The sequence below is a fragment of the Arachis ipaensis genome, chromosome B09, assembly GCF_000816755.2.
Source record: "Arachis ipaensis cultivar K30076 chromosome B09, Araip1.1, whole genome shotgun sequence".
Classification (NCBI taxonomy): Eukaryota; Viridiplantae; Streptophyta; class Magnoliopsida; order Fabales; family Fabaceae; genus Arachis; species Arachis ipaensis.
In genome coordinates, this window is record NC_029793.2 from 111,133,252 (window position 1) to 111,142,683 (window position 9,432).

Sequence of the window (9,432 nt, forward strand, 5' to 3'; positions counted from 1 at the left end):
TAATTGAAACCCAAATTAAATCCAACACTAGTTGTATATAGAAAATGCTATTTGTTCATCACTCTCACGAATTTTTTTCAATAAAATGTTCAAATCAAATAATTAGAAATAATATACTTAATTTCTTCATTTTCCAAAATAGCAGTATTAATATTTAAAATATTACTTATCTAATCCAAATTATATAAAATCTTTATTATTTCATAACTATCAACTTTATAATTCAAATATAGAAAATATAATCCAATAATTATAGAATTGGATAATAATCATAACTCATCTCAAATTCAATAAATCAAAACTTGCCTTAATTATCTTTAATAAAATAATTTCTGAAATTAAGGCTATAAATAACCATATGATTTGAGACTTGATCATAATAATACTTTTCAAAAGTTCTGGGTCTTACATCGGGTACTGATTTGGTCATTACCTATTTTTATTTAGGTAATTTGTGGAGTATTTTTTTTATATGTATTAGGCTAAATCTACAACCCATTATTCACATTGTTTAAAATTTTCATTGTCTCCCTAGCGGAGTTGTTATATTAATACTTCAAAATAATAATAAAAAGAAAAAACGACCAAGGAATAGCAATAGAAAGTAAATGGCATTTTTTGTATGCGAAAAGACATGAATTGAGCACTAATTCTACTGTCTTTTGATTTTCATCTCCTCTAAGAACTACCTCAACCCCGCCATTAATCTCAATCTTAATTCGTCCGAGTTAATAGTCAAATTTGTTCCTGAAAGATCACTCGTTTTTCAAATTAGTTCTCAAAAGATTTCTTTAGTCATATTAGTCCTTAAAAGATAAAACATAAGTCAAATTGGTCCTTCCGTTAATTAGATGATGACGGCATGATGACATCTCATATTAAGTACCACGTGGCATGATGACGTGGTAGTTAATGTCACGTTTCATAATATGATTGGTTGACGTATCAGGTCAGTGACACCTAGCATGCCATGTATCACCTGACGAGTAAAAAAGTTATTTATAATCAAAATAGTCCTTGAAAGTTTAGACATAAGTCATTTTCATTCTTAAAATTTTAAAAATTAATCAAATTAGTTCTATATAAGTTTTTTTACATTTTTCATAATATTAAATTTGAAGTATTTTTTATAGTACTAATTTTAATATTATTTTTTAGACCTTAATAAATAAATATAAAATATTGGAAAAAACATCCTACGAAAAGTTAAAAGTTTTAAGTATCTTGGGTGCATCATACAGGATAATGGAGAGATTGAACATGATGTAAATCATATAATCCAAGTAGGTTGGTCAAAATGGCGGAGTGCATTTGGTTTTATATGCGACAAAAAAGTCCCTTTAAAACTTAAAGGTAAATTCTATCGCACTGCTATAAGACTGGCTATGCTTTATGGTACGGAGTGTTGGGCGGCTAAAGGAGAGCACGAACATAAGCTGAGTGTGACAGAGATGAAGATGTTGAGTTGGATGAGTGGTGATACGTGATTGGATAAAATAAGGAACGAAGATATAAGGGAGAGAGTTGGAGTAACACCTATTGTGGAAAAGATGGTTGAATCGCGTCTCAAGTAGTTTGGACATATGAGAAGAAGACCGATAGAATATCCAGTCAAGAGGATGGATGAGATGGAAGATGGACAAGGGGTGAAAGGCAGAGGAAGACCTAAGAAGACCATCCATGAGGTGGTCAAACGAGATCTACATGTAAACGGTCTCTCTGTAGACATGATACATGACAGAGCACAATGGCGTTGTTTGATTCATGTAGCCGACCCCACTTAGTGGGATACTAAACTTTTAGGGACTATTTTGATTATAAAAAACTTTTTTACACGTCAAGTGACACGTGGCATACTAGGTGTCACTGACCTAACACGTCAACCAATCATATTGTGACACGTGGCATTCACCTACCATGTCATCATGCCATGTGGCACTTAACATGACACGTCATCATGCCGTCATCATCTAACTAATGGAAGGACCAATTTGACTTATATTTTGTTAGTTGGATAATTAGCTTGTTAATTATAGAGATTAGTTTGTCATAGTCAGGTTAGTAAAATTAGTTATTTTCACTTATATGTATGTATATATATGTGACCGCAGAATTTGTAATAGTTAAGAAAAGTAAATGAAAAATACTGAAGGTAGTTTAACCCCAAATCTTCTCTCTCTCGAACTGTCTCTCTCACCTTCTACAATCTCCTTCTTCTTCTAATCAACGATTGATTCAGTCATGGATACAGAACACAGTAGTTTTAACATGGTACGGTGAGCATTCCATGGATTGAATCCTTCATTTCTTCTCTGTACTCCCTTTGTACTCCCACCTATTGCTTTCTTCTCTTTCCTTAAACCTACACTATAGAGTTTGATGAGAGTTTCTCACTCCACGATCTTGTGATTTCGCTGCGGTGAGAACTCCGATCAACGGGATTAAGGGAAGAAGATTTTGAATCGGTCATTTACTAGATTCATTGATCAAAGATTTCAATTCCTACTCCAATGGATTCCAACCACACCCCGAATCATTGAAGCATCGATCTCCAACTTTTGGCCCAAATTGTGGCACAAATCACTAGTATGCAATCTGCATCGATGAAATCAACTGTGAGCTCTCATCTTAATTTGGCTAGTCCCTATTATTTGCATCCAGCGGACAGTCTAGGTAACCCTTTGATTTCTAGGGTTCTTGATCATCAGAATTATAACAGCTGGTCGCACTATATGCTGTTAGCGCTTAAATCAAAGAACAAGTTGGCCTTTATTGATGGTACTCTCCCAAAGCCACCCGTAGATGACCCGTTGTTTGAGGCTTGGGATTGTTGCAATACTTTCGTCGTCTCCTGGATTCATCTTTCTCTGAGCAGTGACATTGCTCAAAGCGTGATGGGAAATGGCATAGCCAAGGATCTATGGCAAGAACTCAAGAATCGATTTTATCAAGGGGATGTCTTTAAGATTGCTGAGCTCCAAGAGAAGTTGTTCTCAATCAAGCAAGGTGATCTATCTGTCACTCATTATTTCACCAAACTCAAAGGAATTTGGGAAGATTTGGAAACTTTCAGACCCCTCCCACAATGCAACTGCACACCAAAATGCACCTGTGTCTTTGACACGGTTAGCAATTATCGAAAGGATACTTTTGTGTGCGATTCTTGAGGGGCCTCAATGAACAATTTGGAAGTTCTCGATCAAACATTATGCTCATGAACCATCTTCCTTCCATTGTTCTTCCTATTCAATGATGCTACAACAGGAACGACAACTCTTGGGCACTGACATTACTGAGCCAAGCCCTTTGTTGAGTACCGCTTCATCTAACACTTTTTAGTCTCGAGGCAGAGGACGCGGTAGAAGAGGGCTAGGACGTGGTCCAGGTGGCAGAGGAAGTTCTAAGCTCTGTGCCTATTGTAGTAAAATTGGACATCTCATCGACACTTGCTACCGCAAGCATGGAATGCCTCCAAATCTTAAGAAACAGAACCAAATCAATAATCTCACTACTGAGGATGATGATTGCGATGAACCAATTAGCTTGTATGAGAATCAGGGGGAATCTTCACATGTGAAGTTTACTTCAGAGCAAAAAGATGCACTACTGGCCCTTTTGCAGCATCATTGAGTCAAGGTCAATCATAATATGAATCAAGTTGCTCGAGCCAATGACACCACTCTTGGTGAGCATCACTATGCTGTCATGTCCATTTGTTCATAGCACAATAACTCCTGTGTCATCGACACTGGAGCCACCATACATGTGACATATAAGTTAGATGCGTTTGATTCGTATCATAAAATCAAACCAGTAAAAGTTAGATTACTAAACAACCAAATCATCATTGCATCTATTGCGGGTCGTGTCATTTTCTCAAAATCTTTATACCTTACAAATGTCTTATACATTCCATCTTTTGCATACATTTTAATTTCTGTTTCACAACTTATTGCATCACTTGACTGCCAATTTATTTTCAACAAATTTGGTTGTGAGATATAGGACCTTCTAACATGGAAGATGATTGGGGCAGCTGATTACTCTAATGGCTTGTATACACTGAACACCAGCACCACCATATACAATACACTTCAATGCAGCTCACATGACACTACGATGCACAACACTAAACTGTGGCACCTCAGATTGAGCCATGTTCCTTTCAATAAATTTCAACTCTTACATGATTTGTTTCCTTCAATTTCTAGTTCAAACTTTAATAAAATTGTGGCTACAAAGCCATGTGATTCTTGTCAATTCGCCAAACAAAAGAGACTTTCTTTTTCTACTAGTCATAGCAAATCTAATGCAGTGTTTGACATTATACACATTGATATCTGGGGTCCTTTGAATATTCTTTCTATTGATGGTAACAAGTATTTTCTCACTATAGTAGATGACTACAACAGATACATTTGGATATTTTTTATGAAATTAAAATTTGAGAAAAAAATATTGATTAAAAACTTTGTAACCCTCGTTAAAAATAAATTTCACAAGACTATAAAGTGCATTTGGTCTGACAACGGCAAGGAGTTCTTAATGCATAACTTTTATGCAGCCAAAGGCATATTGCATCAAAGGTCAAGTGTGGCAACTCCACAACAGAATGGAATAGTAAGACGCAAGCACTAGTACATACTGCAGGTAGCTCGATCCATTCTATTCCACTCTGCTGTCCCTAATTGCTATTGGGACTTTGCCGTCACCCATGCTATCCATTTGATCAATATATTGCCAAGTTCCATCTTAGAAAACAAAGCACCTTTTGAAATTTTTTTTAACATCAAACCAGATTTCAAGCATTTAAAAATTTTTGGTTGTCTCACTTATATCTCAACACTTGCAGCTGGTAGGATGGAACTTGATAAACGGGCCAGAAAGTGTGTTTTTTTGGGATATAAGGAAGGGACCAAAGGTTACATTATTTTAGATATACAAAGCAAACAATTATTTGTGTCAAGAGACGACGTGTTTTTTTAGTCAAGTCTGCCCTTCACTGAGGCAGTGCCTCCCGCACCTCTTATATCTCACACAATATGTGCTAAGCCCGTTGACCCATTTCTATACACTGAGGCTTATGATGCCACACCACAACATCATGATGACCATAATTCACCCAATATTTCATCACAATTGCCTCTCATTTTACAAAATTCACATCATCAGATCACTCACACACCATTGAGGACTCACACGGAGGCTCTCTCACAACCTCCTATATCAACTCCACTCAGAAGGTCCTGAAGGATCCATAAACCACCACGCTACCTAGTGATGAGGTAGAAATTTGCACAACACAAATTCCTTTGACAAGTGTACCGAATCGCCAAGTAATAACTCAATGTTGAGTGAGGTCGATCCCACAGGGTTTGATGGATTAAGCAACTTTAGTTAGGTGATTTATCTAGTCAAGCTAATATTTGATGATGTTGGTGAAATAGAATCAACAAAATGTAAATTGCTGGAAATTAAAATGCTGAAAGTAAATTGTGAAAGGTAAATGGCGAAAAATTAAATGACAAGAAAGTAAAGAGCTGAAACTTAAATGACAAGAAAGTAAAAGCAAGAATGTAAATAGCGATGAAAGATAAATTGCACGAAATGTAAATGGGTTTTGGGTGCTGGGAATCAAAGATAACAAGAAACTTAAAGCAATTGAAAGGAAAAGCAACAATGGATGAGATTCATTAGGGATTGGAGATATTATAATCCTTCATGAATCAATGGGTCTCAACTTCATTCTCAATCATATGAAGTAGATCTATGGCGGATTGTAAATAATTGAGTTCCAATTCCTTGCCAATTTCTCTTAACACAACCAATTGCCAATTCCTTGATCTAATTGTTCATGAGAAGAGGTTAAGTTCAATTCTTTTATCCATAAGTCACACAAGTTCTCAGGATCTCAATTCAAACCAGGAATTTATTGATCAAGAGAGTTGTGAGGGAAAGAACTAGTGAATAGATCTATTAAGCATAGAAGTTATCCCTTAGCTACAACAAGCGGATTGAGAAGAAGAAGAATTTCATTTATTCATTTGAATTATAATAGAGCTCCTCCCCATAATGATGTGGGGTTTAGTTCTTCATCACTCTGGAAAACTCAAAGAGAAAAGAAAAGTACATGAAAAGTAAAAGAAAGAAAATCCTAATTCGGAACCTCTCTATAAGAGTCCTTTCTTTCTAAGTTCAAAAACTCTCCTATATATACAATCTTCAGCTCAGTTCTCAAGTACTTGGATGTGGGATTTTGGCCTTAGTTAAAGCAAGTTAGGAGTGGCTCTTTCTGAAGTTAACGCTGGTGTTAACTCACTAACGCTCTCATACTTGCATGAGTGCCCTTGGAACTGGCGTTGGTACTGGCATTAACAGCCTTGCTAACGCTACAAGTCTTCTTCTAAGCTGGCGTTAACACTACCGCTAGTGTACTAACGGTGCCACCAATGTTACCTTCAAACCCTTTCTGGCGTTGCTACTGGCGTTAACACACTGACGTGGCCATTAACGTTTGTGCGTACGCACAATGCTTCGTGCGTGCGCACACTGGCCAATTTTCCTCTTGTGTGTATGCACACTGCTCCGTGCATACGTACACTACCCAAATCTTCCAACCCCAACTCGTGAAATGGTCGAAGACGTTAGTGTGCTAACGTTGGTGGCGTTAGCACACTAACGTTGGCACCTTCCTCCTTATGTAGTAGCGTTGGTGAGCCAACTTTGGCCACTAACGTTGCTTCCTTCCTTGAGTCACGTTGGTGCTGGCGTTAGTAGGCTAACTTGGCCACTAATGCCAACTTCTTCTCCTTGGCAACGTTAGCACTGGCATTAGTGGGCTAACTTGGCCACTAACGCCAGCACCTCTTCCTTGAACCAACGTTAACCATGGCGTTAGTGGGATAACTTGGCTACTAATGCCACAGCCTCTGCTTCTTCTTTGCTTCTCATTTGCTTCTCCTTGCCTATCATCAACCAAACAAGTGCATCGAAGCTTTGCCATAATCACAAGACAATGCATCATTCATTGCATCAATCTCATAAAAATATTTATAATTCACCATGTTTGATTGAATCAAGACATGCATACATTACTCATCCAAATGCTTGCTTATTGACTAAGAAAATGCATGAAACCAAGTAAAAAGTATAGAAAATGACTTGTGAAACTAGCCAAAGATGCCTAGGCATCACCTAGCTAATTTTCAGTGCATGCAAACCTCTAAACTTCCTATTGCACAATCATCATCATCCTTGTATCCTCTTTCACATTGCATATCATACCATAAACTCTCATCCACCCACAAGACACTATCATTGGCTATTTCAAATGCATATGAACCTTCATTTTATGAGGAAACTATAACTCAAAGATGTTGGAAAGAAGCCATTAATGTAGAATTAAATGCTCTGAAGTCAAACCAAACATGGGACTTCACCCCTCTTCCTCATGGCAAGTATACAATTGGTAATAAATGGGTTTTTAAACTGAAATTAAGGCCTGATGGATCCGTTGAACGCCACAAGGCCCGGTTGGTTGCAAAAGGTTACACCCAAACTCCTGGTTTTGATTTTTTTGACACATACAGTCCCGTTGCGAAGATGGCAACCTTTTGGACTCTCTTAGCAATTTCAGCAGCTAAAAATTGGTATTTGCAACAACTCGATGTCAATACGGCATTTTTACATGGCGATCTGGATGAGGAGGTCTATATGAGACCCCCTAAAGGCCTTCATCTACCAAGACCAGACCTAGCCTGTGAATTCAGAAAGTATCTCTATGGCTTAAAATAAGCCAGCAGGCAATGGAACGTGAAACTGACTTCAATGTTAGTTAGTTTGGGATACAAGAAATCCATCAATGATTACTCTCTCTTCACTAAACAATCTGCTAAGTTGTTTACTACTATTTTAGTTTATGTGGATGATTTAATACTAACAGGGGATGACCAAGGTGAAATAAGGAAAACAAAGATGGCTCTAGACAAAGCATTCAGCATCAAGGACATAGGTAATCTTAAATATTTCTTAGGCTTGGAAATAGATAGGAGCAACAAAGGTATCTCTGTTTATCAAAGAAAATATGTCACTGATTTGTTGAAGGACTATGGCTTGAGTGATGCCAAACTAGTTAGCACTCCCATGGAGTATACATCAAAACTATCCAGATCAGTTGCACCTTTGTATGACGACATTTCAACATATCGCAAATTAGTTGGGAGATTGGTGTATTTGACCATGACAAGGCTGGACATTTGTTATGTAGTTGGCAAGTTAAATTAGTGTTTGGACTGCCCCACAACAGCCCATTATCAAGCAGCGATTCGTGTGTTGAAATACCTCAAGAATGTCCCCGCTACTGGCCTTCTATTCCCTACCTCTTCTGACCTTTGTCTGAAAGGCTTCACTGATGCTGATTGGGCATCTTGTCCAGATACCAGGAGGTCAATTTCTGGGTATTGCTTCTTTTTGGGTGATGCTTTGGTTTCTTGGAAGAGTAAAAAGCAACCTACTGTAGCGAGGTTATCCTCAGAAGTCGAGTATAAAGCCATGGCAGCTGGTGTGGGTGAGGTTCAATGGTTGTCCTATCTTCTGCATGATCTTAATATTCCTATTACTCAGCCTATTCCCTTTTATTGTAATAACCAGTCTGTCCTTTATATTGCTGCGAATCTTGTGTTTCATGAAAGGACTAAGCACATTGAGGTAGATTGTCATGTGGTTCGAGAAAGAGTTGTGTCTGGGTTAGTTAAGTTGCTACCTATCTCAAGCAAAAATCAAACAGTGGATATCTTCACCAAGGCCTTAACACCTAGTCCTTTTCAGAACTGTTTTAGCAAGCTAGGCTTGTTCGATTTGTATGCTTCTCCATTAAGGGAGAATGGTTCCAGTGATTTTTGTTACTTGATGATTGACATCTTTCCTTATTGCAAGTTAATGATATGGAATTCTCCATTTTTCCAACTTGAGGGGGAATGTTAGTTAGTTAGATGGTGTCATTGTTAGATAGCAATTCTTTTACTCCAAGTTGATATTATGACAGTATGCATAACTATCAACTTAAGGGGGAATGTTCGTTCGATAATTAGCTTGTTAATTATAGAGATTAGTTTGTCATAATCAGGTTAGTAAAATTAGTTATTCTCATTTACATGTATGTATATATATGTGACAGCAAGATTTGTAATAGTTAAGAAAAGTAAATAAAAAATACTGAAGGCAGTTTGGCCCCCAATCTTCTCTCTCGAACTGTCTCTCTCATTTTCTACAATCTCTTTCTTCTTCTAATCAATGATTGATTCAGTCATGGATGTAGAACATAGCAGTTTTAACATATTTTATCTTTTAAGGACTAATATAACTAAAAAAATCTTTTGAGAACTAATTTAAAGAATGGGTGATCTTTTAGGGACGAATTTGACTATTAACTTG